The following is an 18,582-nucleotide window of genomic DNA, read 5'->3' on the forward strand; positions in this document are numbered from 1 at the left end:
GCAGTGAAGACATAGGTATAGCTCCGTGGAGAGTATGTGGAAGGTAATCGGCTTGAAGCAATTCAGAGAAGCCACGGAAATCAAATGGAAAGGGCTGGAATTTCCTCTCCATTTCCTCTGCATACAGTTCCTGAATTTTAATTACTACGACACCCTCCCCCGACCTTTCTGTAATCCACACTAATAATAACAATTGCAAAATAGTAAAACAAAAATATATCTTGTTTGGTGTTTCTGGCATTTCTGTGGCATGCCCCACAGAAGCTATTCCGTCAGGTGACCAGGTTGATCATTCCACTTCATTTGAAAACTGCCGCAGTTCAATTATGATTTATTTATTTTCTTAAGCGGGATAGGGACTGCGACGAATACTTGCGATAGGTTAAAACTGTGGGCCAAATTGCCAGAATCTCGGTGTTAAAGACCGAAAGAATGCTCACAGAGGGCGAGATGTTTTAGTATCATGCTTACAGAAAGTACAGTATGTTCGAATATGTGAAGCTTGCGGGAGAACAGAATTTGGAAATCTCGTAGCCGCGCGGGATTAGACGAGCGGTCTAGGGCGCTGCAGACATGGACTGTGCGGCTGGTCCCCGCGGAGGTTCGAGTCCTCCCTCGGGCATGGGTGTGTGTGTTTCTCCATAGGATAATTTGGGTTAAGTAGTGTGCAAGCTTGGGGACTGATGACCTTAGCAGTTAAGTTCCATAAGATTTCACACACCTTTGAACTTTTTTTTTAATGTCGTAAACAATTCATGACGACAAAATGATGGCCTGACGAAAGCGAGGCGAAACCTATAGGATTTTGTGGCGTCAGCAAGGGACTGGTTGGTGTGAGCATCCTACGCGCTCATACATCTTAGCTCTTGAATATTTTTGATGTCTTCCCTACTAACGTTATGCTCTTCTGTAGCTACATATCGACATGTGGTGTGTCGATAGTCGTACAGAAGCCACAGTTTAAGGTGTTCCCTGAATACAGTCTTTGCCTGCAGCCAATTTTTTGTAGATTACGTTTGTTGTACGCGCGATGGTTATAAGATGTGAGTTACTTGCAGTTGATTGGTAGCATTCATTAGTTGAAGATATGCCGAGGTGTCATGTAATATACTCCGATTTAATCGATTTAAATAACTTGGTGATTGACGTCTCAGCGAACATAGTGGCACGGGGAAGCCGCTAGCCAGTTGTAGTTGTTCCTCGCGCACCACATGCTCACTGTGTTGCCTATTTTTTGTACGTATGCAAGTGTTTACTTGCGTGGCTGCCTGCACGTCGGCGACAATGGCCCCAGTCACTGCAATCTATCAATCACAAAGTTATTTTAATTGGGACATAGTAAACTATCAAATTAAGCTGCTTGACATTAATCATTCGTGCAAAGTTTCCTTGGTGAAGTTAAAGTTTCAGTATGAAAGAATTTCTTGGAAGGTCGTTGTGGTGTCACCGCCAGACACCACACTTGCTAGGTGGTAGCCTTTAAATCGGCCGCGGTCCGCTAGTATACGTCGGACCCGCGTGTCGCCACTGTCAGTGATTGCAGACCGAGCGCCGCCACACGGCAGGTCTAGTGAGACGTCCTAGCACTCGTCCCAGTTGTACGGACGACTTTGCTAGCGATGCTACACTGACAACTACGCTCTCATTTGCCGAGACGATAGTTAGCATAGCCTTCAGCTACGTCATTTGCTACGACCTAGCAAGGCGCCATTACCAGTTTATATTGAGATTGTTATTAATGTATCAACAAGAGCGATGTTCTCCAATTATGGATTAAAGTTAAGTAATCCTGAAGCTATGTACTATTTTTGGCTACTATAATTCCTTGTCATTTTTCAGACCTCACGCCAGCCTGCGTGAGCTTAAACACGTACCTTTCGACTTCCTCCAAACTCCGTGAATTGGCTCCTGCCAATTCACAACAGTCGTGACAAAACAGGCATTTGTAAGAGAATGTGTGTGTTTAATTATAGGTGCTCGTGTAACGAACGAGACAGAAAACAGGAAGTTAATTTTCCCCAGTTAACTACTCCTAACTTACAGTCATCATTGTCCGGATCGTCGTCTTATCATCAATATATTTTCACAGTATTTGTTTAAAATTCAGATAATTCACACGCAGTAAATGGAGACGGGAAAGGAATAGTAGTAACTTGGCATCGCCATTGCGTTGGGAGTGTTACAATGAAACAGTTTGTCGTGTTGTTAGTATAGAGGATGGTTGAGGGTGCAGTTTGCGTGTCCAGCCTATTGGTCATACGATTACATGTTAAGGTGTAAGATATTCTGATATATTACCCTCTTAAAACATTAAATGTAATACCACGATGTTATATAGCAATTGTGACGGTCATGCTTATTTGTCCGCCATCGTTCGGCAATTGCGCACTGTGTAGGAGGCCCTCCGCAGGCTTATAGCAGCGAAGATGAAGGAGTGTCTGCCGGGAAGCGTAACAGAGTGGCGAGCGCGAGAGCTGAGGCTCCCTCTGTCACGGACAGATATTAATAAGCTGCTGCGCGAGACAGTCTTGTAATTGGAAAGTGGCGGCGGCGGCACCGCCTCCTTCCAGGGGACGGACGACCCGTAATTAGCGACACCCCGGGAAGCCGGCCTCCGTCTTCCCATCATCTGCAACACCAGTCGACCAGCTCTGTGCGAGGCGCCAAAGCCCAGCAAGTGGTAGCCGTAGTACTTAAATGCTGGACTGTACCAACACTCTGTTCGTTCCTTGACCTTAAATGCTGGGCTGTACCAACACTCTGTTCGTTCCTTGACCTTAATATTCATCAACAAATTTCGAAATTTGTATCATTACACACTATGTGTTGACGTCAGGACGGCTTAGACTTCTCACGCTCCTTTTATACACTACTGGCCATTAAAATTGCTACAGCAAGAAGAAATGCAGATGATAAACGGGTTTTTATTGGACAAATATATTATACAAGAACAGACATGCAATTACATTTTCACGCAATTTTGGTGCATAGATCCTGAGAAATCAGAACCCAGAACAACCACCTCTGGCCGTAATAACGGCCTTGATACGCCTGGGCATTGAATCAAACAGAGCTTGGATGGCGTGTACAGGTACAGCTGCCCATGCAGCTTCAACACGATACCACAGTTCCTGAGGAGTAGTGAATGGAATATTGTGACGAGCCAGTTGCTCGGCCACCATTGACCAGACGTTTTCAATGAGAGATCTGGAGAATGTGCTGGCCAGGGCAGCATGCGAACATTTTCTGTATCCAGAAAGGCCCGTACAGAACCTGCAACATGCGGTCGTGCATTATCTTGCTGAAATGTAGGGCTTCGCAGGGATCGAATGAAGGGTAGAGCCACGGGTCGTAACACATCAGAAATGTAACGTCCACTGTTCAAAGTGCCGTCAGTGCGAACAAGAGGTAACCGAGACTTGTAACCAATGGCACCCCCATACCATCACGCCGGGTGATACGCCTGTATGGCGATGACGAATGCACGATTCCAATGTGCGTTCACCGCGATGTCGCTAAACACTGATGCGACCATCATGATGCTGTAAACGGAACCTGGATTCATCCGAAAAAATGACGTTTTGCCATTCGTGCATCCAGGTTCGTCGTTGAGTAGACCATCGCAGGCGCTCCTGTCTGTGGTGCAGCGTCAAGGGTAACCGCAGCCATGGTCTCCGAGCTGATAGTCCATGCTGCTGCAAACGTCGTCGAACTGTTCGTGCAGATGGTTGTTGTCTTGCAAACGTCCCCATCTGTTGACTCCGGCATCGAGACGTGGCTGCACGATCCGCTACAGCCATGCGGATAAGATGCCTGTCATCTCGACTGCTAGTGATACGAGGCCGTTGGGATCCAGCACGGCGTTCCTTATTACCCTCCTGAACCCACCGATTCCATATTCTGCTAACAGTCATTGGAGCTCGACCAAAGCGAGCAGCAATGTCGCGATACGATAAACCGCAATCGCGATAGGCTACAATCCGACCTTTATCAAAGTCGGAAACGTTTCACCAGCAACGCCGGTCAACTGCTGCTTGTGTATGAGAAATCGGTTGGAAACTTTACTCATGTCAGCACGTTGTAGGTGTGGCCACCGGCGCCAACCTTGTGTGAATGCTCTGAAAAGCTAATCATTTGCATATCACAGCATCTTCTTCCTGTCGGTTAAATTTCGCGTCTGTAGCACGTCATCTTCGTGGTGTAGAAATTTTAATGGCCAGTAGTGTAGTTAGATGTGTCTCGCGCTTTTTGTCCAGTTTCTTTTCGTATAAAGGGCAAGGTAAGATCTTGTGAGGAAAAAGCCGTTTTCATAATATCGACCTCCGTAACGGAACCTTCGTGTGTTGACACTTTATTCAAGTAGATTAATGATGATGGAAGCTAGTTTCATTACTGACATTTGGCCGACATGTAAGATTAGAGGCTCTGGAATATTAGACTGGGCAGCAGTGTCCTGGGCTACACTAGAAAATTTCCTGTTTGGAAGAGTATGGAGTGATGGCATATCTGCTGTGTCGTCCGTCGTCAGTGCAAAAGCACCACAGGCGCAAAGATGCGAGCTGGTGCCAGTGCCGTAGTGACTCATTTGGCGCGAGTCCCACCAGCGCCACGGGCGGCTCTCAGGATGAAGATATCGACTACGCCTCCGCCAATTGCCGGCCGAGTACAATCCGCCAATGACCGGACGACAACGGACAGAAGTCTAGTCGGAAGGCAGAAGAGCAGCTCTCGCCCACTTGACTACAGATCATCGTCCACGGCTGATTTAGACAGGGAATGTCGTTTAGTGAACTGTGAGGTTGCATTTGCATTTGCTATGTACTGTGAGGTTTACGAACGATTCTTTGCACTTAGCCATTGAGGGCCATTTTGTTATATATTACATGCAGCGTTGCAGACTTCATTATTCAATAAGTCACAAAGATAAGTAAATCTTTGAACTAGTTTGTGTGACTTTGTTGCTAATTTATTGGAGTGTTACAGAACCTTCGTTCTCCTGTCCTGTTACCTGACCCTGGGGCTTAGCTGTGTAGTAGTGGCGAGGAGGAATGGTGTTAGTGGCGTACTGCACCAGAAGCCGTTTCACGAACTCTCAAAGTCAGCCTACCGTAAGAGCAGTGACAACTCGGCCCCCCACAGCAGTAACAACGAAGCCTTTACAAAATTGGCGACTAGGGTCTAGAGAAATATCACTCTCTGGTCAGACCGTAGACTGGTCGCAGAGTTCAGTTACTCCTTCGGTGCTCTTCAAAAGTACAAACTTATGTTGCGACACTGGTTTCAACTCTTTTTTCATCATAAAAAGTACACCACAACACTGCACTCCACGTCACACTTCAGTACCAGTTGCACTAAGGAAGCAAACACGCACACACACACACACACACACACACACACACACACACACACGCCGTACTAATTTTTATCAAGCAAATTTCGTCGTGTCTTGCTTAATATTCACAAATGCTTTATAGGTAGGTTTGCCTTTCCTTAACCTACCTTCTGAGATAAGCCGTAGGATGTGTCTCGCTTTGCGTGTTGCAACATTTCTCCCAATTCCAAACTAATCTTCCCCGAGGTCGGCTTCTTAACTAGAAGTTTTTTTCATTCTTCCGTCAAGAATCCGTGTTAGCATTTTGCAACCATGACCTATTAAACCGTTATTCCGCTAATTTTCATACTTGTCAGCACCTGCTTTCTTTGAAATTGCAATTAATACATTCTTCATGAAGTCTGACGGTATTTCGTCTGTCTCATACATGTTGCACACAAAACGGGATAATTCTGCCAAGGCTGGCTCTCCCAAGCCGATCAGTAATTGCAGTAATTATGACGCAATGTTGTCTACTCCCGGGTCCCCGGATCGTGTTCCGACTTAGGTGTTTCAGTGCGCCATCAAATTCTTGTCGGAGAATCATACCCCCCATCCCCTCCTCATCTACGTACTCTTTCCTTTCTATAATTTTGCTTTCAAGTTCATCTCCCACGTATAGACTCTCTACATGCTCCTTCCACCTTCCAGCTTCCGTTCTTTTGTTGGGACTTGTTTTCCATCCGAGCTCTTGATGTCCATACAGCTGCTTCTCTTTCCTCCGAAGACATCTTTAATTTTCCTGTAGGCGGTATCTATCTCTCCCCTAGTGAAATCTGCTTCTAAATCCTTACATTTGTCCTCAAGCCATTCTTGCTTAGCCATTTTGCACTTCCTGACAGTCTCATTTTTTAGACATTTGCATTCTCTTTCTCGTGCTCCATTTGCCGCATTTTTAAATTTTCTCCTTTCATCAACTAAATTCAATATCTCTTCTGTTATCCAAGGATTTCTACTAAGCCTTGTCTTTTTACGTATTTTATCCTCCGCTGCCTTCATTATTTTGTCTCTTAAAGCTGCCCATTAGTATTCTGCTATTTTCCATTCCACTTTTCCAGTCATCCGTTGCCTAATGCTCCCTCTGAAACTTTCAACAACCTCTGGTTCTTTCAGCTTATCCAGGTCCCATCTCCTTAACTTCCTATGTTCTAGCAATTTCTTCAGATTTAATCTACAGTTCATAACAAATACATTTTGGTCAGAGTACATATCTGCCTCTGGAAATGTCTTTCAGTTTGAAATCTGGTTCCAAAATTTATGTCTTATCATTATGTAATCAACCTGAAACCTTCCAGTGTATCCAGATGGCTTCCAGTATTCAACCTTTTTTCATGATAACTGAACCAAGTGTTTGCAATGATTAAATTATGCTCTGTGCAAAACTCTACTAGGCGTCTTCCTCTTTCATTCCTTACCGCCAAACCATATTCACCTACAATTTTTTCTGCTTTTCTTTTTCCTACTATGGAATTCCCGTCCCCCATTAAATTTTCTTCCTCGTTAACTCGCTGAAAAATTTCTTTGATCTCCTCATACATTTCTTCAAACCCTTAACCACCAGCGTAGCTAGTTGGCATATGCATGTTGGCTTTGTGTATAGCTTGGCTACAATAATGCGTTCATTATGCTGTTCATAGTAGCTTACCGTTCCTAGTTAATTACTGAACCTATTCCTGCATTACCCCTATTTGATTTTTGTATTTATAACCCTGTATTCACGTGACCTAAAGTCCTGTTTCTCCTGCCACCGAACTTCAACAATTCCCACTATATCTAACTTCAACCTATCCATTTCCCTTTTTAAATTTTCTAACCTCCCTGCGTGATTAAGGATCTAACATTCCACGCTCCGATCCGTAGAAGACCAGTTTTGTTTCTCCTGAGTAGTTTCTGCCAGGAGATCCGAATGGGGGACTATTTTACCTCCAGAATATTTTACCCAAGAGGATTCTATCATCATTTAACTATACAGTAGAGTTGCATGTCCTCGGGAAAAATTACGACTGTAGTTTCTCCTTGCTTTCAGCTGTTCTCAGTACTAGCACAGCAAGACAGTTTTGGCTGATGTTACAAGGTCAGATCACTTCAGTCATTCTGAATGTTGCCCCTGCACCTACTGGCCCTCTTCAGAAACCACACGCTTGTCTGGCCTCTCAGCAGATACTCTCCGTTCTGACTGAATCTGTGATACGACGACCTGTATCGCTGAGGCATGCAAGCCACCCCAACGACGGCAAGGTCCACGGTTTATGGTTGGGGGTGGGGTAGGTTCAAATGGCTCTGTGAACTATGGGACATAACTTCTGAGGTCATCAGTCCCCTAGAACTTAGAACTACTTAAACCTAACTAACCTAAGGATATCACACACATCCATGCCCGAGGCAAACCTAACTAACCTAAGGATATCACACACATCCATGCCCGAGGCAGGATTCGAACCTGCGACCGTAGCGGTCGCGCGGTTCCAGACTGTAGCGCCTAGAACCGGTCGGCCACTCCGGTCGGCGGAGGGGTATGGGGAGGGGGGTAACAGTACCTTCGCGATTAGCATCTGACAGAAATAGTGTATCAAAACCTAATTGCAAAGAGTAGAAGAAATATGTTGAAAAATCGACGAACGTACATTCTCATGATACTGAGTTTTATAGTTGTATTAAGTAACGTTTCATATTAATGTTTAGTGTGACGCATGTTCCAATACACCCTTCAGACATAACAATAATTTCGAAAAAGTTTACTTCTCCATTACTACCCAACTGCTCCCAACGGTGCAAATGTTGGGAATAAATTCCCGTTTTTGTGAATTTCACTTGAATTCTAATTCAGACATTTTTTTGTTTGTCTTAAATTTTTAGCTGTACTTTGGCAATGTACAGTATTCTTAGTACTCTGCTATAATCAATCACCGTGATATGGCGATCCGCAACACGGTGGCAAAAGATTCGCTTTACACGTGTACGCGCGGCGTCTGCCGACGCAGGTGCACCCGGCAAGCCGGCTCGCCGCCTGCTGCCGCCACTCGGCGGGGCTTGTGTCGCGCCCCCGCGAGGGGATCGCGCCTCAGCCCGCGGCGCTGTTTGTCGCCCTCGGTGACACAAAACAAGTGATTACGCGCCGCCGGCGGGGGGCATCCGACACAGCGCAGCGTCGCTTAAACACCCCTTTCATGCGAGCCTCTGTCGCCTCTGTGTCGGAAGCAGCGCGTTACTCGTTCGTATTTCCCTCCACACTAGAGGCTGTCATACACGTCCCTACAGGATACGTCGGAGGTACGCTACTAGCTAGCTGGTTTCTGGGGAAAGTTCACACTCTTATTTGTGACTCAGCAGTCTCATTTTTATACACTGCTGGAAAAAAATTGGTAAACCTTTTACTGGTTCCCATTTCACTGAAGAGTTATTGTTGCAATAGTGCATATTTAATACATGAAATGATTACGTTCCCAGATCCATAGCTCAAGAGGTTCTGAGAGACCAGGTATCTACCCATACTGAAGCACCAGTATTAGTGTAGCTTCCAGAGACGGCAATGAAGGCACTGACCCTGGCATCCAGTCGATGGTACAGATGGTGAATACTGTCCTGCGATACGTTATGCCACACCGTCTCCAACTGTTCAAGTAGTTCTGCAAGAGTTATTGGTTAACCTCTCGCACTAGTCACTTCTCGTCCTATCATATCCCACACGTGCTCGACTGGACGTAAGTTCGACGACCGTGTTGGCCAGAGAAGCTGCTGCTCGTCTTATAAAGCGCGTTGAGTTTCAGGGCAGTGTGTGGGCGAGTATTATCCTGTTGGAACAACACGTCACCTTCCTGTTACAAGAATGGCAGAAGATCGCGTCTAACATCACTCTGCACGTACCTATCGAGGGTTAGCGTCAGGTGAACGAAGGTTGTAGCTCACCACACCGCTGACCACAAGGTCTGGAGTGGGGCCATTGTGTCTTGGACTTGTGGAATCTTTGAGACAGCGCCCACCAGGACTACGTCGTACGTGAATCGACCATCACTCGTATGCAGGCAGAATCTGCTTTAATCGCTGGAGACCACGGCGCATCATTCCGTCTTCCAAGTGATCCTCTGACGGCACAAGTCGAGCTGTGCACGTTGGTGCCGTGGCGTGACGTAACCGTAGTCCCACTGGTAATACCATTTCGCAACAGTTCGGACTGACACGCCTGCTCTGACAAGCCCCCTATTATCTGTGCCCTGGTAGCTGTACTGTCTGCCACTGCTGCACTTACAGTGCGACAATCTGTGCTGCGTGGATGTCCAGAAACTCGACTACGAGTGTGAGAATGTTCACCTGACCGCTCATACCAGTATCGTTGCGCAACTGACGCACTGTGCCCAACGTATGTGGCAATTCTGCAAAAGGATCATCCCGCCACTTGGAGGCCACCATTTGACCGCTTACAAAATCGTTCAGTTGGCTTTAGGAAGCACAAATGCTTCTCCGTGGCATCGTTGTCTGCCTATTGCACACATCTGCACTACACCGAGCCTTCTGGCTGCGAGGATTCTCTATTACAGGGTAGATACAGATGGCGTTCTGGTAGCTATGTCACGACGCTATCTGTTGGCGGACAGTTGAAACCATTATTAATACGTATGCTATCCCCCAGATGGCATAATTATGCCGTCACTGGATCAGAATCGACGTCGTCTTTTCCGGTGCACTAGTTTTTTTCTTGCAGTATGTAACGTTACTAAGTTCTATCAGTACGAATTACGTCCGCCTCTGAAAGAGGACGTTAGCGCCCATTAGCAAAAGTAATAATTATTACACGGAAAACGTCTAAATCTGTTTTCCTGAAACCACTGCCTTTTCTACAGGATAAATCAGAACCCAGGGGACAAATCCTAAACCCCGGGGAAATAATTTGAGAGCCTCTTAGTGAATATTTACTGACAAGGGAACCTCCCCATCGCACCCCCCTCAGATTTAGTTATAAGTTGGCACAGTGGATAGGCCTTGAAAAACTGAACACACATCAATCGAGAAAACAGGAAGAAGCTGTGTGGAACTAGGAAAAAAATAAACAAAATATACAAACTGAGTAGTCCATGTGCAAGATAGGCAACATGAAAGATAGTATGAGATCAGGAGCACCGTGGCCCCGTGGTTAGCGTGAGCAACTGCAGAACGAGAGGTGCTTGGTTCAAGTCTTCCCTCGAGAGAAAAGTTTATTTTCAGACAATTATCAAAGTTCAAGCACTCACACATAATCAACTTTGCTCTCCAAAATTCCAGGACATGTTCAGATTTGCTTGGACATATGCAGGATTTGACGGTCTACACACGGAAAAATTTGAAAACGTTAAAATCATGTTTTGACAGAGCACAGAGAAAACTGTGCGACTGTGAAACTGTTGCATTCATTTGTTGCAGTTTATGTGACAAACTCTTATGTTTTCATAACTTTTTTGGGAGTGATTATCACATCCACGAGAAAACTTAAATCGGGCAAGGTAGAAGAATCTTTTTACCCATTCGTCAAGTGTGCAAGTTAGGTGGTTGGACAACATTATCCCTGTCATGTGACGCACATGCCGTCACCAGTGTCGTATAGAATATATCAGACGTGTTTTCCTGTGGAGGAATCGGTTGACCTATGACCTTGCGATCAAATGTTTTCGGTTCCCATTGGAGAGGCACGTCCTTTCGTCTACTATTCGCACGGTTTTGCGGTGCGGTCGCAAAACACAGAGACTAAACTTATTACAGTGAACAGAGACGTCAATGAACGAACGATAGATCATAACTTTGCGAAAATGAAGAAAGTAAAATTTGCACTCGAGGGAAGTCTTGAACCAAGGACCTCTCGGTCCGCAGTTGTTCACGCTAACCACGGGACCACAGCACTCCTGTGCGTGTATTGCCCTTGATGTTGCCTATCTTGCACATGGACTACTCAGTTTGTATATTTTGTTTATTTTTTTCATAGTTCCATACAGCTTCTTCCTGTTTTCTTGATTGATGTGTGTTCAGTTTTTCAAGGCCTACCCACTGTGACAACTTATAACGAAATCTGAGGGGGGTGCGATGGGGACGTTCCCTTGTGAGGAATTTGATTTAAGAGACCCGCTATTTCCGTTGACTTGTGTGACGGAGTGCTTGGACTACAAAGGACAGTAGAAGGAAGGAAGATTGATGTTTAACGTCCCGTCGACATCGATGTCAGTAGAAACGAAGCATAATCTCGAATTAGGAAAGGGTTACGAAGGAAATCTTACGTGCCCTTTGCAGAGGAACTGTGGTGTCACCGCCAGACACCACACTTGCTAGGTGGTAGCTTTAAATCGGCCGCGGTCCATTAGTACATGTCGGACCCGCGTGTCGCCACTGTCAGTAATCGCAGACCTAGCGGCACCAAATGCAGGTCTAGAAAGACGGACTAGCACTCGCCCCAGTTGTACGACGACTTTGCTAGCGACTACACTGACGAAGCCTTTCTCTCATTTGCCGAGAGACAGTTAGAATAGCCTTCAGCTAAGTCCATGGCTACGACCTAGCAAGGCGACATTAACCATATCTGAAGATAGTCTCACTTGTATCGTCAATAGCGATGTACCACAATGATGGAATAAAAGTTGAGTATTAACTTAGCTAAGTACTTTTCTTTAATGCATTCATAAAGTATCCTGTTCCAGACTTCACGCCAGTCGGTGTGAGTTGACGCGTGCCCTTTCGGTAACCTCACCCTGTGTCTAGACTGTCGTGTCTAGACACAACAGGAACCATCTTGGCTTTTGCCATAAACGACCGCTGCAGACAGAGAAACATCGCTATAGTGGTCATCACGAAAATAGGCACATGAAGATCATCTCACTGTCCTACAGCAGCCGGCCAGTGTGGCCGTGCGGTTCTACGCGGTAAAGTCTGGAACCGCGCGACCGCTACGGTCGCAGGTTCGAATCCTGCCTCGGGCATGGATGTGTGTGATGTCCTTAGGTTAGTTAGTTTTAAGTAGTTCTAAGTTCTAGGGGACTGGTGACCTCAGAAGTTAAGTCCCATAGTGCTCAGAGCCATTTGAACCAATTTGTCCTAAATTTCTTGCTAGCTGCTACGAAAAAAACAAAAACTAACGTCACAATAAATTTTGAAAAAAGAATATTTTATTAATTCAAGCTGTTGAAGAAAAAAAAGAACAACTGTCATATTTGGACTGAAAATGGTACACGAACATCCTCAAAGTTTATAGACGCATGTGATAAATATTTTATAGTGAAAACATCAAAGTATTCTGAGGTAAAGTAACAAAATACCGGAAGAGGTGTGAAACTGCTCTGCCTGTGCATACGAAAGTACCGTCGCTGATGAATTTGCGTTTCGCTGATGAATTTGCGTTCTATTGTACCTTGTTGAACGTCAAACGAGGAGGTTGTTAAAAAAACTATCATATATTGGAGACATCATTATTGTATTGTGGCACGTACGAAGTCATTTTATTTACGATAGACTCCGTGCGTGACAGCACACGAGTACAACGCTGACAGGATTTTAGTTCCGACGGCTCGCCGTAATAGCACCGAGAATATTCCCTACCTCGCAACTTTTTTTATTTGCAGCTCTTACTGACCCTTCGTCATTATTCATTACACGCATAACCTAAATCGGCGATATGCGCTGTACAGAAGTAATTGTAGGTACTTTCAGGCCTATATTTCTGTTGACCAGCAAAATAATGATCGCGTGTGGTTTTGTGAAACACAAGTTATATTGAAGTATACTACAATCCTGCTGCTGCAATGTCTGTGCATTCCAAGGTAAATTTTTTTTCCACCATTACACTTCCTGAATTAAAACCCAAGTGAGCGGTGAAGACAATTTTTTCATGGAGGTCACTCTGTATTTTTCTAGCCGTCGGATACTCTCCTCTATCGTATCGAAGTAAGCACTAACTTCTTGTTGAAATCGTCAAATTCAGTAATTTCCGTTTTTCATTTATATCCCGTTCTTCGAGAAAACAGTCGCTCACGTCTAGAGGTTCTGCCTATGTTGCTGCTCTGTTAACACGGAATACAGTAGATGTGGAATACGATAAGGTTTTGTTGTAATTTTATGAAAATGAGCCAAATTTCCAATATTATTTGTTTCTTTACTGTTGACCACCTCAACAAAAACAACTTCAGCGCATTTGATACGACAATTTTAGGTTGTTTTCCAACGTTTTTTCGCCCTTTACGCACATCGACCGGAGTAGCACTACACATAGGACCTTGCTCCAGCAGTTCGCTTACTGCCAAACACACGTCAATACACCGCTCCATGGAAGAATGAAACCACCCATGAACACACTGTATTGTACGGAAGCCCTGAACATTCAACCTGCCACCCTATGGACAGTACACATGCAGGAACAAAGTTATGAGCGGGCGAGTCGCAGCGCTTAGCGCCGGCGCACTGCAGGGGCGGGATGTGACCTCGAAGTGTCTAACTTCGTGACAGCCAGTCTAGGAGTTATGACAGCAGCTTGATGTGGTCTTTCCAACAATGCGAATATTCCCGAGTTTACGAAACATCGGTGTCAAAAGAACACGTAATAGAAGACCACATGTGTGAGTGGAACACAGGGGACGCGCTCAAACGTCCGGTGCCTGTTCTGCCGGGACATTATGGCTCCGGATGAGTCCGGTGGTGATGTGGTGTTGGATTTTGGCGCAGTATCACTATGAGGATGTAGAGCCCCTTGTGTGATACCAGGAAATCTTCACTAGCGACACGATGGTTATCTCAAGCGCAGAGAAAGGAAACTATTTCGTGCCAGATGTCCTTCCAGCGGACTCGATAACGCAATAGTGGATAGAATAGTAATATAGTGAGTAATTATATTTAGTTTTGCCTTGAATGGATGAGTATAGGTTCTACGTTCCGGAGCAGTAGTTGCTCTAGGGATAACAAGTAATAATTACTGTTTAAAATGCCACATATCAAGTGACATAATTCTGATAATCAGTTTTAAGGGGTTAGTTGGTGAATTGCTGATAGATTGTCCAAGCGGTAGCGCATTTATTCAACAGTGAACACGGACTCATGAATGCATACTTTAATATGTCTACAATCATAATTTGTGTTTTTTATTTTATTCGTTTAGCCTATATCATTAGTGGAATTAACAATTTCTACGAACAGTGTAAACATGAAATATATTATATGTCAACGTCAAGATGTTTATTTCATTCTAGTGCCGATGAATATGCCTCTAGGAAGTCAGTCCAGTTTCTCTTATATGAAGCGCAAAAGACAATGGCTGCGAAGGTTCTGGATGGGTTTTACCGGTGCGCCAGAGTTACGGTCCAGAGATGTTATTTTTTCTCCATTTATGTAGCGAATCTACGCACTTGCCATGCCGTGAGCTCACCCGGTTTAACGCCGTCCGCTCTCTTCGGCATCATTCAGTTACTGGATTGTTGAGTTCGTAGTTCTGGAACCATTGTTGTAGCGGTTCTGTTTTTTTATTTATTTATTCCACTCTAGTGCTCATTGATCTCTTGATGTGTAACCGTCATTTTGAAGTTGTTCAGCCAGACGTAGCAACGGTTGTGATGACGTTATAGTTTATTTCTGGTAAGTTCCTGTGGGACCAAACTCCTGAGGTCATAGGTCACTAGGTTTACACACTACGTAATGTAACTTAAACTGACTTACGCTAAGGACAACACACACACCCGTGCCCGAGGGGAGGACTCGGACCTCCGACGACGGGGGGGACGTTATAGTCTTCGGTTCACTTGTGGGAGACCTTGACGGCCTAGTACGCCTGGATTTTCACCAAATTCGCGTAGGAGACTTCTTACTTCGCATTACTGAGCAAGAAGTTACACAATGTCGGAAACCAATGTGTAGGTATAGATTGATGGTCCCAGAGATCAGTCTCTTGGTGGTGTTCGGTTTCCTTATCAGTCAGCTTGGAATGACGGTTATTGATCCATATCGGGGCACAATATTCGGCCACAGGGTAAGCTATAGGATGCGAAACGTTTCAGCAATTGCTTCCCAAGTACTTCCACAGAGTTTCAGAATTATGTTATTTCGAGTTGATTTTTTACTGGGGTGTTCTCGAGGTGTTTAGTGTGCGTAAAGGATGCGGTCGAATGTCATTACTAGGTACTTGTGGTGTTTGTTATGATTCATGATAACACATCCAAGATGTACACTTATCCTTGCATTTCCAGTTTATTACGAGGTTAATTAGATTTTATAATTTATTACTTCAAAAGAAAACAGTTTTATTGACATAATTTTTCAGATTAAATACCCTACTTTGCAATACACTTGGTCTACCACTGCATAAGCTTTTCGATACCCTCTATAACAGTAAAATATTTTCAGTTACACAGCAAGCCACGTATGCACCACTTCCTTCACCTGTTCATCGGGGCCTAATCGACGGCCTCTTAAACGGCCTTTTAAAGCAACTTTAAGTGAACCATCTCTAGTAATTATTCGTTTCAAAAACGTTTCACCTTCGTTAACACGGCCTTCCGGTAGGTGCTGACAGTGTTTCAATCGATTACGCTTGTGTTCTTCGGCGAATTATTTTGAAACAGGTCTTCCACAGGTTCGGTGGAAGTTGAGTCTGTTATGCATGGTTTCATACGTAGAACCATGACTAACGTATATGTGGTTTTCCATACTATCAAATGTCACTCGACTATTATTCAGGATCAAGGGACGGACTTGTTCAATATTGGCATCAGTTGTGGCTTTAACTGGACGCCCCGCTGTTCCCTCATACTTCACGCTATTGAGCTATTTAGTCCATTGGTAAGCCCTTCGGTTTGGGAAAAAAAGACATTATCCTCGTGCTGAAAGTGTTCTGTGAATCGTCCCGCATGTTACATCTTCAGACTACAGAAAACAGATTACAGAACGCTGTTCATCTGTGTGTGATACAAACAGAGAGTGCCACGGCCATCGGTATGTCGCTACAGCGCGAAGACAACGGCACCATCTACCGTAGACCCAACCTAAAGATAGGACAAAATTGCATATACTTGTTGACTTATCCTCGTATCAAGATAGGAAGACGAGATCTGAGTTTAGATGGTTTAGGTTTAAGTCCCCCAGTTCTATTCAGTACCTCCTCATTAGTTATGTGATCTACCCATCTAATCTTCAGCATTCTTCTGAAGCACCACATTTCAAAAGCTATTCTCTTCTTGTCTAAACTGTTTATCGTCCATCTTTCACTTTCATACACGGCCACATTCCATTTAAAAACGTTCAGAAAGGACTTCCTGACACTTAAATCTATACTCGATGTTAACAAATTTCTCCTCTTCAGAAATGCTTTTCTTGCCATTGCCAACCTACATTTTATATCCTCACTACTTTTACCATCATCCGTTATTTTGCTTCCCAAATAGCAAAATAATTTTATTAGAAACAAAGTAATCTCCTTCAGAGTACTGTCCTGGGCTAGTAATGCACTTATCCCACGCTAAGTCCATGACTGACAGCATTTCTGGAAGGCTTCTTTTGGAAGGGCGTTCAGTCGCTCTGTCCCGTCCCTCAAAATGTCAGGAATGGTGTCAAGACGTTTACATTTAAGCACGGTTTTAATTTTTGGGAAGAGCCAGAAGTTTCATGGTGCTAAATCTGGGAAGTAAGGCATTTTTGAACAGGCAGAAGCAATTTTTCTTGCCAAAACTCGCGAATCAAAGGCGAGGTGTGGCACGGCACGTTGTCATAATGAAGAAGGAAGCCATTGACCCATTTTTCTGGTCTCATTCTTCGTACATTGTTTCGCAAACGTTGCAGTATGTTCTTGTAAAGTTCACTGTGTACAACTGTTTCTCTTGGAACGAACTCTGAACACACCATGCCCTCAGTACTGGAAAAAAAGGTGAGCGTGACTTTGATACTCGATTTTGAAAGACGTGTCTCTTTAAGGCGAGGAAATCCACCGGTTTTCCAGTAGGAACCCTGAATTTTCGTCTCAGGGTCATGGCCATAGACCCAAGTTCCATCTCGAGCTACAATTTTAGACATCAAGTCCGCATCTGAATCAAGACGACCCTCCAACTCCGTGCAAATGGATACACCATTTTCCTCCTGTTCATCACTCAAAAGTCAGGCGAGGAAATCCACCGGTTTCCGGTAGGAACCCTGAATTTTCGTCTCAGGGTCATGGCCATAAACCCAAGTTTCATCTCGAGCTACAATTTTAGACATCAAATCCGCATCTGAATCAAGACGATCCTCCAACTCCCTGCAAATGGACACATCATTTTCCTTCTGTTCATCACTCTAAAGTCTGGAAACAATTTCTCCACTCACTCGTCTCACTTGAAAATCATCGGTTAAAATGCTCTGCACGGACCCTATGAGACGCTAAGTTTTCGGTAAGCTCTTGAATATTTATTCGCCTGTGAAAGAACTATTTTTGCCACTTTTTGCACGTTTTCTTCTTTTTAGGTTAATCGAAATCGCGAATGTTGCTCTTCTATTACTGACCCACTTCCGCTTATAAATCTCTTATACAACTTGTAAACAGTCTTCAGAGCTATAGCATTACCGTGTTACACGAATTTTAATATCATAAGTTTCTTTGGCACATTTTTGCTACTTGAAGCAGAACTTAATGTTCACGCGTTGTTCTACATCAATTGTGCTCAATAGCGACTTTAAATACAACTTCACTCTAACACCTCTGGAAACTGACTGCCAAGTCAGAACGTGTTCCGTTTTGACGCAGCCTGTCTCCACTGATCACCAACTATTAACTCTGTCTGATCAGGCCTCGGAAGGCTCAACGGTACCAACCGACCGGAGTGTCATCCTAAGCCGGTAGGCGTCAGTGGATGCGGATATGGAGGGCCATGTGGTCAGCACACGGCTCTCCCGGCCACTGTGTCTTCGTTATCGGAGTTGCTATTTCTCAATAAAATAAGCTCCTCAATTGACCTGACAAGGTCAGAGTGCACCCCGTTTGTCAACAGCGCTCTGCGGACCCGGGCGGTCGCGCATCCAAGTGGAAGCCAAGCCAGACAGCGCTTTACTTCGGTGATCTGAGGGAAATGAACGGATCATGCTATCGGACGTATTACATCAAATGGTTGTGTCATCAACAGTTTCTCCTTAAAATTCTTTCGCCATATTTCTTGATCACACCTCTTACGAACAGCAATCAACGAGCAACGCGACGGACCAGCGAAACAGAGGACGGCTTCGGCCCATTCACACAACAAACTTGTTGTTGT

This window comes from Schistocerca cancellata, chromosome 2 (assembly GCF_023864275.1).
Source record: "Schistocerca cancellata isolate TAMUIC-IGC-003103 chromosome 2, iqSchCanc2.1, whole genome shotgun sequence".
In the NCBI taxonomy this organism is placed as follows: domain Eukaryota; kingdom Metazoa; phylum Arthropoda; class Insecta; order Orthoptera; family Acrididae; genus Schistocerca; species Schistocerca cancellata.